The sequence below is a fragment of the Gobio gobio genome (assembly GCF_949357685.1).
Source record: "Gobio gobio genome assembly, chromosome: 11".
In the NCBI taxonomy this organism is placed as follows: Eukaryota; Metazoa; Chordata; class Actinopteri; order Cypriniformes; family Gobionidae; genus Gobio; species Gobio gobio.
The window spans coordinates 13,228,315-13,247,947 of record NC_137104.1 but is presented as its reverse complement, the minus strand read 5'-3'; positions in this window follow the sequence as shown (position 1 = coordinate 13,247,947).

Genomic DNA, 19,633 nt, shown 5'->3' with positions numbered 1-19,633 from the left:
AAACCCTATTGTAATTGTAAGGATTCGTAAAACGCATCGTGCAGGCCAAACCGTAAGGCCTAGAGACATGAAACCTGGCCAGATGGTAGGCCTCAGTTTGGGGACAACCTATCAGAGTATGACCCCGAATGGCCCATAGGTGGCGCTACAGCAACCAAAAGTTCAAAATTGCTCATAACTCTTAGACTGTTTGTCTCAGGATCAAGTGTCTTATATCGTTGGAATCCTTGGCTCAAGGCAGACAAAATTGCTATCTCCGATTTTGATGTAGGCAGGGAAAAGTTTCTGCTATGTCGAATTTTGTCCAAAACCTACTTTTGCGAACTAGTCCCTGGTTTTTTGCCCGATCGGAACTGAACCAGTCTAGGACAATTCTCTGGACTCTCTAGATCAATAATTATCAAAAAAAAGTTGAACTTTGGCATTTGGGTGGCTGTAACAGGGTCATTTACAAAAGGGGCATGGCAAAATACACTAAAAAGCCTATTAATCCCAAATGAAAACTCAGAACTTCACCAAAATTGATGACCATATGTGTCAGAACATGGTGAGGAAGCATGCAGAGTTTCATGGAGATCGGACCATAGGTGGCGCTATAACTGGCAAAAAGCCTTCATTCTTATTAGGGGTTCAAGCATGAAATGCTGAAACCCTATTGTAATTGTAAGGATTCGTAAAACGCATCGTGCAGGCCAAACCGTAAGGCCTAGAGACATGAAACCTGGCCAGATGGTAGGCCTCAGTTTGGGGACAACCTATCAGAGTATGACCCCGAATGGCCCATAGGTGGCGCTACAGCAACCAAAAGTTCAAAATTGCTCATAACTCTTAGACTGTTTGTCTCAGGATCAAGTGTCTTATATCGTTGGAATCTTTGGCTCAAGGCAGACAAAATGGCTATCTCCGATTTTGATGTAGGCAGGGAAAAGTTTCTGCTATGTCGTATTTTGTCCAAAACCTACTTTTGCAAACTAGTCCCTGGTTTTTCGCCCGATCGGAACCGAACCAGTCTAGGACAATTCTCTGGACTCTCTAGATCAATAATTATCAAAAAAAAGTTGAACTTTGGCATTTGGGTGGCTGTAACAGGGTCATTTAGAAAAGGGGCGTGGCAAAATACACTAAAAAGCCTATACATCCCAAATGAAAACTCAGAACTTCACCAAAATTGATGAGCATATGTGCCAGAACATGGTGAGGAAGCATGCAGAGTTTCATGGAGATCGGACAATAGGTGGCGCTATAACTGGCAAAAAGCCTTCATTCTTATTAGGGGTTCAAGCATGAAATGCTGAAACCCTATTGTAATTGTAAGGATTCGTAAAACGCATCGTGCAGGCCAAACCGTAAGGCCTAGAGACATGAAACCTGGCCAGATGGTAGGCCTCAGTTTGGGGACAACCTATCAGAGTATGACCCCGAATGGCCCATAGGTGGCGCTACAGCAACCAAAAGTTCAAAATTGCTCATAACTCTTAGACTGTTTGTCTCAGGATCAAGTGTCTTATATCGTTGGAATCCTTGGCTCAAGGCAGACAAAATGGCTATCTCCGATTTTGATGTAAGCAGGGAAAAGTTTCTGCTATGTCGAATTTTGTCCAAAACCTACTTTTGCGAACTAGTCCCTGGTTTTTTACCCGATCGGAACTGAACCAGTCTAGGACAATTCTCTGGACTCTCTAGATCAATAATTATCAAAAAAAAGTTGAACTTTGGCATTTGGGTGGCTGTAACAGGGTCATTTAGAAAAGGGGCGTGGCAAAATACACTAAAAAGCCTATACATCCCAAATGAAAACTCAGAACTTCACCAAAATTGATGACCATATGTGTCAGAACATGGTGAGGAATCATGCAGAGTTTCATGGAGATCGGACCATAGGTGGCGCTATAACTGGCAAAAAGCCTTCATTCTTATTAGGGGTTCAAGCATGAAATGCTGAAACCCTATTGTAATTGTAAGGATTCGTAAAACGCATCGTGCAGGCCAAACCGTAAGGCCTAGAGACATGAAACCTGGCCAGATGGTAGGCCTCAGTTTGGGGACAACCTATCAGAGTATGACCCCGAATGGCCCATAGGTGGCGCTACAGCAACCAAAAGTTCAAAATTGCTCATAACTCTTAGACTGTTTGTCTCAGGATCAAGTGTCTTATATCGTTGGAATCCTTGGCTCAAGGCAGACAAAATTGCTATCTCCGATTTTGATGTAGGCAGGGAAAAGTTTCTGCTATGTCGAATTTTGTCCAAAACCTACTTTTGCGAACTAGTCCCTGGTTTTTTGCCCGATCGGAACTGAACCAGTCTAGGACAATTCTCTGGACTCTCTAGATCAATAATTATCAAAAAAAAGTTGAACTTTGGCATTTGGGTGGCTGTAACAGGGTCATTTACAAAAGGGGCATGGCAAAATACACTAAAAAGCCTATTAATCCCAAATGAAAACTCAGAACTTCACCAAAATTGATGACCATATGTGTCAGAACATGGTGAGGAAGCATGCAGAGTTTCATGGAGATCGGACCATAGGTGGCGCTATAACTGGCAAAAAGCCTTCCTTCTTATTAGGGGTTCCTGCATGAAATGCTGAAACCCTATTGTAATTGTAAAGATTCGTAAAACGCATCGTGCAGGCCAAACCGTAAGGCCTAGAGACATGAAACCTGGCCAGATGGTAGGCCTCAGTTTGGGGACAACCTATCAGAGTATGACCCCGAATGGCCCATAGGTGGCGCTACAGCAACCAAAAGTTCAAAATTGCTCATAACTCTTAGACTGTTTGTCTCAGGATCAAGTGTCTTATATCGTTGGAATCCTTGGCTCAAGGCAGACAAAATGGCTATCTCCGATTTGGATGTAGGCAGGGAAAATTTTCTGCTATGTCGAATTTTGTCCAAAACCTACTTTTGCGAACTAGTCCCTGGTTTTTTGCCCGATCGGAACTGAACCAGTCTAGGACAATTCTCTGGACTCTCTAGATCAATAATTATCAAAAAAAAGTTGAACTTTGGCATTTGGGTGGCTGTAACAGGGTCATTTAGAAAAGGGGCGTGGCAAAATACACTAAAAAGCCTATAAATCCCAAATGAAAACTCAGAACTTCACCAAAATTGATGACCATATGTGTCAGAACATGGTGAGGAATCATGCAGAGTTTCATGGAGATCGGACCATAGGTGGCGCTATAACTGGCAAAAAGCCTTCATTCTTATTAGGGGTTCAAGCATGAAATGCTGAAACCCTATTGTAATTGTAAGGATTCGTAAAACGCATCGTGCAGGCCAAACCGTAAGGCCTAGAGACATGAAACCAGATGGTAGGCCTCAGTTTGGGGACAACCTATCAGAGTATGACCCCGAATGGCCCATAGGTGGCGCTACAGCAACCAAAAGTTCAAAATTGCTCATAACTCTTAGACTGTTTGTCTCAGGATCAAGTGTCTTATATCGTTGGAATCCTTGGCTCAAGGCAGACAAAATGGCTATCTCCGATTTTGATGTAGGCAGGGAAAAGTTTCTGCTATGTCGAATTTTGTCCAAAACCTACTTTTGCGAACTAGTCCCTGGTTTTTTGCCCGATCGGAACTGAACCAGTCTAGGACAATTCTCTGGACTCTCTAGATCAATAATTATCAAAAAAAAGTTGAACTTTGGCATTTGGGTGGCTGTAACAGGGTCATTTACAAAAGGGGCATGGCAAAATACACTAAAAAGCCTATTAATCCCAAATGAAAACTCAGAACTTCACCAAAATTGATGACCATATGTGTCAGAACATGGTGAGGAAGCATGCAGAGTTTCATGGAGATCGGACCATAGGTGGCGCTATAACTGGCAAAAAGCCTTCCTTCTTATTAGGGGTTCAAGCATGAAATGCTGAAACCCTATTGTAATTGTAAAGATTCGTAAAACGCATCGTGCAGGCCAAACCGTGAGGCCTAGAGACATGAAACCTGGCCAGATGGTAGGCCTCAGTTTGGGGACAACCTATCAGAGTATGACCCCGAATGGCCCATAGGTGGCGCTACAGCAACCAAAAGTTCAAAATTGCTCATAACTCTTAGACTGTTTGTCTCAGGATCAAGTGTCTTATATCGTTGGAATCTTTGGCTCAAGGCAGACAAAATGGCTATCTCCGATTTTGATGTAGGCAGGGAAAAGTTTCTGCTATGTCGAATTTTGTCCAAAACCTACTTTTGCGAACTAGTCCCTGGTTTTTTGCCCGATCGGAACTGAACCAGTCTAGGACAATTCTCTGGACTCTCTAGATCAATAATTATCAAAAAAAAGTTGAACTTTTGCATTTGGGTGGCTGTAACAGGGTCATTTAGAAAAGGGGCGTGGCAAAATACACTAAAAAGCCTATACATCCCAAATGAAAACTCAGAACTTCACCAAAATTGATGAGCATATGTGCCAGAACATGGTGAGGAAGCATGCAGAGTTTCATGGAGATCGGACCATAGGTGGTGCTATAACTGGCAAAAAGCCTTCATTCTTATTAGGGGTTCAAGCATGAAATGCTGAAACCCTATTGTAATTGTAAGTATTCGTAAAACGCATCGTGCAGGCCAAACCGTAAGGCCTAGAGACATGAAACCTGGCCAGATGGTAGGCCTCAGTTTGGGGACAACCTATCAGAGTATGACCCCGAATGGCCCATAGGTGGCGCTACAGCAACCAAAAGTACAAAATTGCTCATAACTCTTAGACTGTTTGTCTCAGGATCAAGTGTCTTATATCGTTGGAATCTTTGGCTCAAGGCAGACAAAATGGCTATCTCCGATTTTGATGTAGGCAGGGAAAAGTTTCTGCTATGTCGAATTTTGTCCAAAACCTACTTTTGCGAACTAGTCCCTGGTTTTTCGCCCGATCGGAACCGAACCAGTCTAGGACAATTCTCTGGACTCTCTAGATCAATATTTATCAAAAAAAAGTTGAACTTTGGCATTTGGGTGGCTGTAACAGGGTCATTTAGAAAAGGGGCGTGGCAAAATACACTAAAAAGCCTATTAATCCCAAATGAAAACTCAGAACTTCACCAAAATTGATGAGCATATGTGCCAGAACATGGTGAGGAAGCATGCAGAGTTTCATGGAGATCGGACCATAGGTGGCGCTATAACTGGCAAAAAGCCTTCATTCTTATTAGGGGTTCAAGCATGAAATGCTGAAACCCTATTGTAATTGTAAGGATTCGTAAAACGCATCGTGCAGGCCAAACCGTAAGGCCTAGAGACATGAAACCTGGCCAGATGGTAGGCCTCAGTTTGGGGACAACCTATCAGAGTATGACCCCGAATGGCCCATAGGTGGCGCTACAGCAACCAAAAGTTCAAAATTGCTCATAACTCTTAGACTGTTCGTCTCAGGATCAAGTGTCTTATATCGTTGGAATCTTTGGCTCAAGGCAGACAAAATGGCTATCTCTGATTTTGATGTAGGCAGGGAAAAATTTCTGCTATGTCGAATTTTGTCCAAAACCTACTTTTGCGAACTAGTCCCTGGTTTTTCGCCCGATCGGAACCGAACCAGTCTAGGACAATTCTCTGGACTCTCTAGATCAATAATTATCAAAAAAAAGTTGAACTTTGGCATTTGGGTGGCTGTAACAGGGTCATTTAGAAAAGAGGCTTGGCAAAATACACTAAAAAGCCTATACATCCCAAATGAAAACTCAGAACTTCACCAAAATTGACGAGCATATGTGTCAGAACATGGTGAGGAAGCATGCAGAGTTTCATGGAGATCGGACCATAGGTGGCGCTATAACTGGCAAAAAGCCTTCATTCTTATTAGGGGTTCAAGCATGAAATGCTGAAACCCTATTGTAATTGTAAGGATTCGTAAAACGCATCGTGCAGGCCAAACCGTAAGGCCTAGAGACATGAAACCTGGCCAGATGGTAGGCCTCAGTTTGGGGACAACCTATCAGAGTATGACCCCGAATGGCCCATAGGTGGCGCTACAGCAACCAAAAGTTCAAAATTGCTCATAACTCTTAGACCGATTGTCCCAGGATCAAGTGTCTTATACCGTTGGAATCCGTGGCTCAAGTCGGACAATTTTGATGTAGGCAGGGAAAGTTTTCTGCTATGTCGAATTTTGTCCAAAACCTACTTTTGCAAACTAGTCCCTGGTTTTTCGCCCGATCGGAACCAAATCAGTCTAGGACAATTCTCTGGACTCTTTAGATCAATAATTATCAAAAAAAAAGTTTAACTTTGGCATATGAGTGGCTGTAACATGGTCATTTATAAAATGGGGCGTGGCAAAATACACTCAAAAGCCTATAAATCCCAAAGGAAAACTCAGAACTTCACCAAAATTGATGACCATATGTGTCAGAACATGGTGAGGAATCATGCAGAGTTTCATGGAGATCGGACCATAGGTGGCGCTATAACTGGCAAAAAGCCTTCATTCTTATTAGGGGTTCAAGCATGAAATGCTGAAACCCTATTGTAATTGTAAGGATTCGTAAAACGCATCGTGCAGGCCAAACCGTAAGGCCTAGAGACATGAAACCTGGCCAGATGGTAGGCCTCAGTTTGGGGACAACCTATCAGAGTATGCCCCCGAATGGCCCATAGGTGGCGCTACAGCAACCAAAAGTTCAAAATTGCTCATAACTCTTAGACTGTTCGTCTCAGGATCAAGTGTCTTATATCGTTGGAATCTTTGGCTCAAGGCAGACAAAATGGCTATCTCCGATTTTGATGTAGGCAGGGAAAAATTTCTGCTATGTCGAATTTTGTCCAAAACCTACTTTTGCGAACTAGTCCCTGGTTTTTCGCCCGATCGGAACCGAACCAGTCTAGGACAATTCTCTGGACTCTCTAGATCAATAATTATCAAAAAAAAGTTGAACTTTGGCATTTGGGTGGCTGTAACAGGGTCATTTAGAAAAGAGGCTTGGCAAAATACACTAAAAAGCCTATACATCCCAAATGAAAACTCAGAACTTCACCAAAATTGACGAGCATATGTGTCAGAACATGGTGAGGAAGCATGCAGAGTTTCATGGAGATCGGACCATAGGTGGCGCTATAACTGGCAAAAAGCCTTCATTCTTATTAGGGGTTCAAGCATGAAATGCTGAAACCCTATTGTAATTGTAAGGATTCGTAAAACGCATCGTGCAGGCCAAACCGTAAGGCCTAGAGACATGAAACCTGGCCAGATGGTAGGCCTCAGTTTGGGGACAACCTATCAGAGTATGACCCCGAATGGCCCATAGGTGGCGCTACAGCAACCAAAAGTTCAAAATTGCTCATAACTCTTAGACCGATTGTCCCAGGATCAAGTGTCTTATACCGTTGGAATCCGTGGCTCAAGTCGGACAATTTTGATGTAGGCAGGGAAAGTTTTCTGCTATGTCGAATTTTGTCCAAAACCTACTTTTGCAAACTAGTCCCTGGTTTTTCGCCCGATCGGAACCAAATCAGTCTAGGACAATTCTCTGGACTCTTTAGATCAATAATTATCAAAAAAAAAGTTTAACTTTGGCATATGAGTGGCTGTAACATGGTCATTTATAAAATGGGGCGTGGCAAAATACACTCAAAAGCCTATAAATCCCAAAGGAAAACTCAGAACTTCACAAAAATTGATGACCATATGTGTCAGAACATGGTGAGGAAGCATGCAGAGTTTCATGGAGATCGGACCATAGGTGGCGCTATAACTGGCAAAAAGCCTTCATTCTTATTAGGGGTTCAAGCATGAAATGCTGAAACCCTATTGTAATTGTAAGGATTCGTAAAACGCATCGTGCAGGCCAAACCGTAAGGCCTAGAGACTTGAAACCTGGCCAGATGGTAGGCCTCAACTTGGGGACAACCTATCAGAGTATGACCCCGAATGGCCCATAGGTGGCGCTACAGCAACCAAAAGTTCAAAATTGCTCATAACTCTTAGACCGATTGTCCCAGGATCAAGTGTCTTATATCGTTGGAATCCGTGGCTCAAGTTGGACAAAATGGCTATCTCCGATTTTGATGTAGGCAGGGAAAGTTTTCTGCTATGTCGAATTTTGTCCAAAACCTACTTTTGCGAACTAGTCCCTGGTTTTTCGCCCGATCGAACCAAACCAGTCTAGGACAATTCTCTGGACTCTTTAGATCAATAATTATCAAAAAAAAGTTGAACTTTGGCATTTGAGTGGCTGTAACAGGGTCATTTAGAAAAGGGGCGTGGCAAAATACACTCAAAAGCCTATAAATCCCAAAGGAAAACTCAGAACTTCACAAAAATTGATGAGCATATGTGTCAGAACATGGTGAGGAAGCATGCAGAGTTTCATGGAGATCGGACCATAGGTGGCGCTATAACTGGCAAAAAGCCTTCATTCTTATTAGGGGTTCAAGCATGAAATGCTGAAACCCTATTGTAATTGTAAGGATTCGTAAAACGCATCGTGCAGGCCAAACCGTAAGGCCTAGAGACTTGAAACCTGGCCAGATGGTAGGCCTCAACTCGGGGACAACCTATCAGAGTATGACCCCGAATGGCCCATAGGTGGCGCTACAGCAACCAAAAGTTCAAAATTGCTCATAACTCTTAGACCGATTGTCCCAGGATCAAGTGTCTTATATCGTTGGAATCCGTGGCTTAAGTCGGACAAAATGGCTATCTCCGATTTTGATGTAGGCAGGGAAAGTTTTCTGCTATGTTGAATTTTGTCCAAAACCTACTTTTGCAAACTAGTCCCTGGTTTTTCGCCCGATCGGAACCAAACCAGTCTAGGACAATTCTCTGGACTCTTTAGATCAATAATTATCAAAAAAAGTTGAACTTTGGCATTTGAGTGGCTGTAACATGGTCTTTTATCAAATGGGGCGTGGCAAAATACACTCAAAAGCCTATAAATCCCAAAGGAAAACTCAGAACTTCACAAAAATTGATGAGCATATGTGTCAGAACATGGTGAGGAAGCATGCAGAGTTTCATGGAGATCGGACCATAGGTGGCGCTATAACTGGCAAAAAGCCTTCATTCTTATTAGGGGTTCAAGCATGAAATGCTGAAACCCTATTGTAATTGTAAGGATTCGTAAAACGCTTCGTGCAGGCCAAACCGTAAGGCCTAGAGACTTGAAACCTGGCCAGATGGTAGGCCTCAACTTGGGGACAACCTATCAGAGTATGACCCCGAATGGCCCATAGGTGGCGCTACAGCAACCAAAAGTTCAAAATTGCTCATAACTCTTAGACCGATTGTCCCAGGATCAAGTGTCTTATATCGTTGGAATCCATGGCTCAAGCCGGACAAAATGGCTATCTCCGATTTTGATGTAGGCAGGGAAAGTTTCTGCTATGTCGAATTTTGTCCAAAACCTACTTTTGCAAACTAGTCCCTGGTTTTTTGCCCGATCGGAACCAACTCAGTCTAGGACAATTCTCTGGACTCTTTAGATCAATAATTATCAAAAAAAAGTTGAACTTTGGCATTTGAGTGGCTGTAACAGGGTCATTTAGAAAAGGGGCGTGGCAAAATACACTCAAAAGCCTATAAATCCCAAAGAAAAACTCAGAACTTCACAAAAATTGATGAGCATATGTGTCAGAACATGGTGAGGAAGCATGCAGAGTTTCATGGAGATCGGACCGACGATTGATCACTTGGTGGCGCTATAACACGAAAAAAACATGAAAATTGCTATAACCACCTGACCGCTAGTCAGATTGACTTGAAAATTGGTATGCAGTGTCTTGGTGCAAGGTACCATGTACGTCTATGAGGACATTGGTGTATCTCAAGAAACATGGCCGCCACTGCCAATTAAATTTGAGCACCTATTAGACAAGGTTAACGGAGGCTGATCGGAATGAAACTCGGTGGGCATGTTTGACTCATGGACTTAGAGGTCTGTAAGAATTTTGAAAGAAATCGGCCACTAGTTGGCGCTAACGAGTTTTATTGCTCTGTAATCACGTGGTGTTGCACACATCAACCAAATATACACATCATATGATAGGTCTCCTCATGCTGAACAACTTTGCCTCTAGAAGCATTGCTGTCAATCAAACCGTTCATTAAATATCCGCGATTATGTTTAAAACCTACTTTTGCAAACTAGTCCCTGGATTTTTGCCCGACGGGAACCAAACCAGTCTAGAACAATTCTATGTGCTCTCTAGATCAATAATTATCGAAAAAAAGTTGAACTTTTGCATTTGGATGGCTATAACAGGGTCATTTAGAAGAGGAGCTTAGCAAAATACACTCAAAAGTCTATAAATCCTAAAGGAAAACTCAAAACTTCACGAACATTTTTACGTATATGTAACATAACATGCTGAAGAATCATGTGAAGTTTCATGGAGATCGGACCATAGGTGGCGCTATAACTGTTAAAAAGCTTTGAAAACCATGTATTCCCTATGGTGAAATGCCTGTATTGGCTGTAAATGGTATTTTCCATCTCTGTAATCAGGTGGGGTTAAAAACATATACATAATATGCATAAATTATGATAGATCTCCTCATACTGAACAACTTTGCTTCAAGAACCAATACTGTCAATCAAATCGTTATTTAAACATTCACAATTATGTTAATAACCACATTTTGCAATCTAGTCCTAGTTTTTTTTTGCCCGATCGGAACCAAACCACTGCAGTATGATTCTCTGGACTCTTTAGAGCAATAATTATTTAAAATAAAGTTAAACTTTTGCATCTGAATGGCTATGACAGGGTTTTGTCAAGATGTGGCCTTGACCAAGTGTCCCCAAATGCCTATATCTATTCAATGAATGCTCAGATATTCTTAAAAACAAGTCAGTACATGTGTACTATGCCTCTAAACAAGCATGATCATTTTCAGACAGATAGGACAATATTTGCCTCTATAACAGTTAAAAAGGTGAAAATTACAGAGTTCATATCAAAATAATGGTATATTAAGCCAATAAGTGGTCGTTTGCTGCCCCCCGCTGTTCATTTTATTGTACTACACACAAAATAATTGATCTCTAAGTCATATTTAACTGCTCATAACTCCTAAACCGTATGTCGTAGACTCATGTGTCTTGTATCATTAGAAAGGTGAGTCCATGATGAACAAAACTAATATTTTAAACGAATGTTGTGGGAGGAGCCTATTTTACTAAAATGGCTATAACTCAAGAACAAAATGAGATATCTTAACCAAACTTGGTACACATGTGTATGGGCTTAGTCTTGGTTATAATAAGCCAATAAGTGGTCGTTTGCTGCCCCCCGCTGTTCATTTTATTGTACTACACACACAAAAATTGATCTATAAGTCATATTTAGACTTTAAAAAAATCACTATTTAAACATTTACATCACATGTAGTCAAAATTAATCTATTAAGTATTACTACTGACAATTGTGTCACATTGAGAAATGTGAATCTTGAAGGAGACTTGCAGGAATTTTGTTATGTTTACTGCAACATCATATAGTTATAATGTCTGTATCTACAACATAATTTGTGTGTAGTCCAATGTTTCTGAATACACTTTTAATAATCTGATTAATAGTTACAAAGATCTATGTGAAATGATTATAGACCATAGCATTAAAAAAAATGTGTGTGTGTGTGTGTGTGTGTGTGTGTGTGTGTGTGTGTGTGTGTGTGTGTGTGTGTGTAAGCATGCATAATGGAACAACTGGTTTGAAGCCTGTTTCAGAGCCTATTTTACTAAAAGGGCTATAACTCAAGAACGAAATGAGATATCTTCACCAAACTTTGTACACATGTGCATGGGCTCAGTCTTTGGTCGCAGTAAAAATAATTGTGAGGATTGAACACTTGGTGGCGCTATAACATGAAGGAAACATGAAAAGGGCTATAACCACCCGACTGCTAGTCCGATTGACTTGAAAGTTGGTATGCAGTGTCTTGGTCCAAGGTACCATGCATGTCTATGAGGAATATGGTGTAACTCAAAAAACATGGCCGCTATTGGCCAATGAAATTTGAGAACCTATTAGACAAGGTTAACGGAGGCCGATCGGAACAAAACTTGATGGGCATGTTTGACTCATGGCCCTAGAGGTCTATAAGAATTTAAAGAAATTGGCCACTAGCAGGCGCTAACGAGTTTTATGGCTCTGTAATCACGTCATGTTTCACATATTCCCACAATATTGATATCATTTTATAGGTCTCCTCATACTAAACAACTTTGCCTCTAGAATCATTGCTGTCAATCAAATCGTTCATTAAATATTCACCATTATGTTAAAAACCTAATTTTGCAAACTAGTCCCTGTTTTTTTGCCCGATTGGAACCAAACCAGTCTAGGACAATTCTCTGGACTCTCTAGATCAATAATTATCAAAAGAAAGTTGAACTTTTGCATTTGGATGGCTATAACAGGGTCATTTAGAAAAGAGACGTGGCAAAATACACTCAAAAGCCTATAAATTCTAAGGGACAACTCAAAACTTCACGAAAATTGGTGGGCATGTGTGACATTAGATCCTTAACAAGCATGCAAAGCTTTACAGAGATCAGACCATAGGTGGCGCTATAACTGTTAAAAACCATATGTTTCCTATGGTAAATTGCCTGTAATTTAAGTTTTCCATCTATTATTTCAGTGTTTAAAATCTTGCTAAATAAAACCTAATGTCTTTTGATGCTTGTGTGCTTAAAGGCCTTAAAGGCTTGAACCCCGCTAAATGCTGCTAGCAGCTTTAATTAGGGGTTCAAGCACGAAGTGCTGAAACCCTATTGTAATTGTACTGATTTTTATTAGGGGTTCAAGCACGAAGTGCTGAAACCCTATTGTAATTGTATTGATTTTTATTATTATTATTATTATTATTATTATTCTCCGCTAAAACGCATCATGCAGCCCAAACCGTAGAAGCTGGAGCTTTGAAACTTTGTCAGATGGTAGTACAAAAATCGAGGAGAGGTTATCAAATTATGAGCCAGATTGGCCTATAGGTGGCGCTATAGCAATCAATTGCGCAAAACTGCTCATAACTCCTAAACCGTATGTCGTAGACTCAAGTGTCTTATATCATTGGAAAGCTGAATACCTGACGTAAAAAATGTATATCTCCGATTTCATTTCCGCCATTATAGATTTTCCGCCATTTTGAATTTTGTCAAAAAACTACTTTTGCGAACTAGTCCCTGGATTTTTGCCCGATCGGAACCAAACCAGTGCAGAAATGTTCTCTGGAGTCTGAATATCAATAATTATTGAAAAAAAGTTGAAATTTCTATTCACGATCGCTAAGGGGCGGAAAACGAACGTTGTGGGAGGAGCCTATTTTACTAAAATGACTATAACTCAAGAACAAAATGAGATATCTTTACCAAACTTTGTTCACATGTGTATGGACTGAGTCTTGGGTCACGATAAAAGAATCGCGACGATTGAACACTTGGTGGCGCTATAACACGAAAAAAACATGAAAATGGCTATAACGACCCGACCGCTAGTCCGATTGACTTGAAAATTGGTATGCAGTGTCTTGGTCCAAGGTACCATGTATGTCTATGAGGACATTGGCGTATCTCAAAAAACATGGCTGCTATTGGCCAATGAAGTTTGAGCACCTCTAAGACAAGGTTAACGGAGGCTGATCGGAATGAAACTCGGTGGGCATGTTTGACTCATGGACTTAGAGGTCTGTAAAAATTTTGAAAGAAATCGGCCACTAGTTGGCGCTAACGAGTTTTTTGGCTCTGTAATCACGTGGTGTTGCACACATCAACCAAATATACACATCATATGATAGGGCTCCTCATACTGAACAACTTTTCCTCTAAAAGCATTGCTGTCAATCAAATCGTTTATTAAATATTTGCGATTATGTTTAAAACCTACTTTTGCGAACTAGTCTCTGGATTTTTGTCTGATCGGAAACAAACCAGTCTAGGACAATTCTCTGGACTCTCTAGATCAATAATTATCAAAAAAAAGTTGAACTTTTGCATTTGAATGCCTATAACAGGGTCATTTAGAAGAGGGGCGTAGCAAAATACACTCAAAAGCATATAAATCCTAAAGGAAAACTCAAAACTTCACGAAAATTATTATGTATATGTAACATAACATGCTGAAAAAGCATGCAAAGTTTCATGGAGATCGGACCATAGGTGGCGCTATAACTGTTAAAAAGCTTTGAAAACCATGTATTCCTATGGTGAAATGCCTGTATTGGCTGTAAATGGTATTCTCCATCTCTGTAATCAGGTGGGGTTAAAAACATCCACATAATATGCATAAATTATGATAGATCTCCTCATACTGAACAACTTTGCCTCAAGAACCAATACTGTCAATCAAATCGTTATTTAAACATTCACAATTATGTTAATAACCTACTTTTGCAAACTAGTCATAGATTTTTCAACCTGATCAGAACCAACCCAGGGCAGTACAATTCTCTGGACTCTTTAGAGCAATAATTATTTTTAAAAAAAGTTAAACTTTTGCATCTGAATGGCTATAACTGGGTTATTTCAAGATGTGGCCTTGACCAAGTGTCCCCAAATGCCTATATCTATTCAATGAATGCTCAGATATTCTTAAAAAAAAGTCAGAACATGTGTACTATGCCTCTAAACAAGCATGAAAATTTTCAGACAGATAGGACCATATTTGCCTCTATAACAGTTAAAAAGCTGAAAATTATGAAAATAATGGTATATTAAGCCAATAAGTGGTCGTTTGCTGCCCCCCGCTGTTCATTTTATTGTACTACACTCTAATATTGATATACAAGTCATTTTCAGCTTTAAATAAATCACTATTTTAATATTTGCTATCACATTTAGTTAAAATTAATCTATTAAGTATTACTATTGACAATTGTCACATTGAGAAATGTGAATCTTGAAGGAGACTTGCAGGAAACATTTTGTTTACTGCAACATCATAAAGTTCAAATGTCTGTAACTACAACAAAATGTGTGTGTGTAGTCCTATGTTTCTGAATACATTTTTAAAAATCTGATTAATAGTTACAAAGAGCTATGTGAAATGATTATAGACCATAGCATTAAAAAAGTGTGTGTGTGTCTGGCCTTGACCAAGTGTCCCCAAATGCCTATATCTATTCAATGAATGCTCAGATATTCTTAAAAACAAGTCAGAACATGTGTAATATGCCTCCAAACAAGCATGACAATTTTCAGACAGATAGGACAATATTTGCCTCTATAACAGTTAAAAAGGTGAAAATGACAGAGTTCATATGAAAATAATGACCAATATGTGGTCTTTTGCTGCCCCCCGCTGTTCATTTTATTGTACTACACTCTAATATTGATCTATGGTTATAGATACATGGTTAATCATAGTAAATAATACTAGAACGTGGTGCATTTCACAAAAAAATGTGACATGCTCATAGACCATTAAAAGATATTTTCACAATAACATATCTCAAAAATATTGTGTGTGTGTGTGTGTGTGTGTGTGTGTGTGTGTAACCATGCATAATGGAACAACTGGTTTGAAGCCTGTTTCAGAGCCTATTTTACTAAAAGGGCTATAACTCAGGAACGAAATGAGATATCTTCACCAAACTTGGTACACTTGTGTATGGGATGAGTCTTTGGTCAAGGTAAAAAGAATTGTGAGGATTGAACACTTGGTGGCGCTATAACATAAAAAAACATGAAAAGGGCTATAACCACCCGACTGCCAGTCCGATTGACTTGAAAGTTGGTATGCAGTGTCTTGGTCCAAGGTACCACGCATGTCTATAAAGGAAATTGGCGTAGCTCAAAAAACATGGCCGCCATTGGCCAATGAAATGTGAGCACTTATTAGACAAGGTTAACAGAGGCCGATCGGAACAAAAGTTGGCGAGCATGTTTGACTCAGGGTCCTAGAGGTCTGTAATAATTTTTTAAGAATTTGGCCACTAGTAGGCGCCAATTAGTTTTATGGCTCTGTAATCACGTGATGTTTCACATATTCTCACAATATTGATATAATTTGATAGATCTCCTCATACTGAACAACTTTGTCTCTAGAAGCATTGCTGTCAATCAAATCGTTCATTAAATATTTGTGATTATGTTAAAAACCTACTTTTGCAAATAAGTCCCTGTTTTTTTGCCCGATCGGAACCAAACCAGTCTAGGACAATTCTCTGGACTCTCTAGATCAATAATTATCAAAAAAAGTTTAACTTTTGCATTTGGATGGCTATAACAGGGTCATTTCGAAAAGAGGCGTGGCAAAAAACCCTCAAAAGCCTATAAATTCTAAGGGAAAGCTCAAAACTTCACGAAAATTGGTGGCCATGTGTGAGATTAGATCCTTAACAAGCATTAAACGTTTTATAGAGATCGGACCATAGGTGGCGCTATAACTGTTAAAAACCTTTTAAAACCATGTTTCCTATGGTGAATTGCCTGTAAATTGAATTTTCCATCTATTATTTCAGCGTTTAAAATCTTGCTAAATAAAACTTAATGTCTTTTGATGCTTGTGTGCTTAAAGGCCTTAAAGGCTTGAACCCCGCTAAATGCTGCTCGCAGCTTTAATTATTATTATTATTCTCCGCTAAAACGCATCGTGCAGCCCAAACCGTAGAAGCTGGAGCTTTGAAACTTTGTCGGATGGTAGTACAAAAATCGAGGAGAGGTTATCAAATTATGAGCCAGATTGGCCTATAGGTGGCGCTATAGCAATCAATTGCGCGAAACTGCTCATAACTCCTAAACCGTATGTCGTAGACTCAAGTGTCTTATATCATTGGAAAGCTGAATACCTGACGTGAAAAATGTATATCTCCGATTTCATTTCCGCCATTATAGATTTTCCGCCATTTTGAATTATGTCAAAAAACTACTTTTGCGAACTAGTCCCTGGATTTTAGCTCGATCGGAACCAAACCAGTGCAGAAATGTTCTCTGGAGTATGAATATCAATAATTATTGAAAAAATGTAGAAATTTCTATTCACTGTTGCTAAGGGGCGGAAAACGAACGTTGTGGGAGGAGCCTATTTTACTAAAATGGTTATAACTCAAGAACAAAATGAGATATCTTTACCAAACTTTGTACACATATGCACGGGCTGAGTCTTGGGTCAAGATAAAACAATTGCGACGATTGAACACTTGGTGGCGCTATAACACGAAAAAAACATGAAAATGGCTATAACCACCCAACCGCTAGTCCGATTGACTTGAAAATTGGTATGCAGTGTCTTGGTCCAAGGTACCATGTATGTCTATGAGGAGATTGGCGTATCTTAAAAAACATGGCTGCTATTGGCCAATAAAGTTTGAGCACCTCTAAGACAAGGTTAACGGAGGCCGATGGGACTGAAACTCGGTGGGCATGTTTTACTCATGGACTTAGAGGACTGTAAGAATTTTGAAAGAAATCGGCCACTAGTTGGCGCTAACGAGTTTTTTGGCTCTGTAATCACGTGGTGTGGCACACATCAACCAAATATACACATCATATGATAGGGCTCCTCATACTGAACAACTTTTCCTCTAGAAGCATTGCTGTCAATCAAATCGTTCATTAAATATTTGCGATTATGTTTAAAACCTACTTTTGCGAACTAGTCCCTGGATTTTTGCCTGATCGGAACCAAACCAGTATAGGACAATTCTCTGGACTCTCTAGATCAATAATTATTGAAAAAAAGTTGAACTTTTGCCTTTGGATGGCTATAACAGGGTCATTTAGAAGAGGGGCGTAGCAAAATACACTCAAAAGCCTATAAATCCTAAAGGAAAACTCAAAACTTCACGAAAATTGTTATGTATATGTAACATAACATGCTGAAAAAACATGCAAAGTTTCATGGAGATCGGACCATAGGTGGCGCTATAACTGTTAAAAAGCTTTGAAAACCATGTAATCCTATGGTGAAATGCCTGTATTGGCTGTAAATGGTATTTTCCATCTCTGTAATCAGGTGGGGTTATAAACATCCACATAATATGCATAAATTATGATAGATCTCCTCATACTGAACAACTTTGCCTCAAGAACCAATACTGTCAATCAAATCGTTATTTAAACATTCACAATTATGTTAATAACCTACTTTTGCAAACTAGTCATAGATTTTTCAACCTGATCAGAACCAAACCAGTGCAGTACAATTCTCTGGACTCTTTAGAGCAATAATTATTTAAAAAAAAAGTTAAACTTTTGCATCTGAATGGCTATAACATGGTTATTTCATGATGTGGCCTTGACCAAGTGTCCCCAAATGCCTATATCTATTCAATGAATGCTCAGATATTCTTAAAAACAAGTCAGAACATGTGTACTATGCCTCTAAACCAGCATGAAAAATTTCAGACAGATAGGACAATATTTGCCTCTATAACAGTTAAAAAGCTGAAAATTATGAAAATAATGGTATATTAAGCAATAAGTGGTCGTTTGCTGCCCCCCGCTGTTCATTTTAGTGTACTACACTCTAATATTGATCTACAAGTCATATTCAGCTTAAAATAAATCACTATTTTAACATTTGCAATCACATTTAGTTAAAATGAATCTATTAAGTATTACTATTGACAATTTTCACATTGAGAAATGTGAATCTTGAAGGAGACTGGCAGGAAACATTTTGTTTACTGCAACATCATAAAGTTCAAATGTCTGTATCTACAACAAAATGTGTGTGTGTAGTCCTATGTTTCTGAATACATTTTTAAAAATCTGATTAATAGTTACAAAGAGCTATGTTAAATGATTATAGACCATAGCATTAAAAAAGTGTGTGTGTGTGTGTGTGTGTGTGTCTGGCCTTGACCAAGTGTCCCAAAATGCCTATATCTATTCAATGAATGCTCAGATATTCTTAAAAACAAGTCAGAACATGTGTACTATGCCTCTAAACAAGCATGAAAAATTCAAAGACAAAACACAAAGAGCTATGTGAAATGATTATAGACCATAGCATTAAAAAAGTGTGTGTGTGTGTGTGTGTGTGTGTGTGTGTGTGTGTGTGTGTGTGTGTGTGTGTGTGTGTGTGTGTGTGTGTGTGTGTGTGTGTGTGTGTGTGTGTGTGTGTGTATAAGCATGCATAATGGAATTAACATGGAAGACCAATTTGATATATAACTGATTTTATAGTGTTTATTGCAAAGCAACTGTGAAAAGACTTTATTAATAAGTAGAATGTCCAGCAGAGGGCAGCAGAAGACCACTCATTGGTTCATTCTGTCCAATAAGCATATATATAAACTCTAAAAAAACATTATAATAGCATTGAAAATGACATTTTGTCAATGTTTATCAATTAATTTGTTCATTTGATTAATGTTTTTACAATAATTATTAAATTACAATTAAAATAATGCCTGAAAATATGTTTTAAAGGGGAAGACCTGGAATAAGCTATTTGTTACCCATCATTTATTTCAAATATCTATATCTCCCACAAAATGTGCATGTGAGTTAAGCACGTTTGAAGACATTAACTTGGAAAATGTGCCCATTAAATGAAAAACAGACATTTAAAATGAAAATGAGCCAATGAGTGGTTCTCTGCTGCCACCTGCTGGGCATAAATAGTCATTTTTTCATACTATTTACTTATGTTCTATAATTCCTATTTAGACATTATAAAGTCATTATTACAATATTTACAATCACATTTTGTCAAATTAATTTATCTCAAATATATTATGGTGTATTACCTA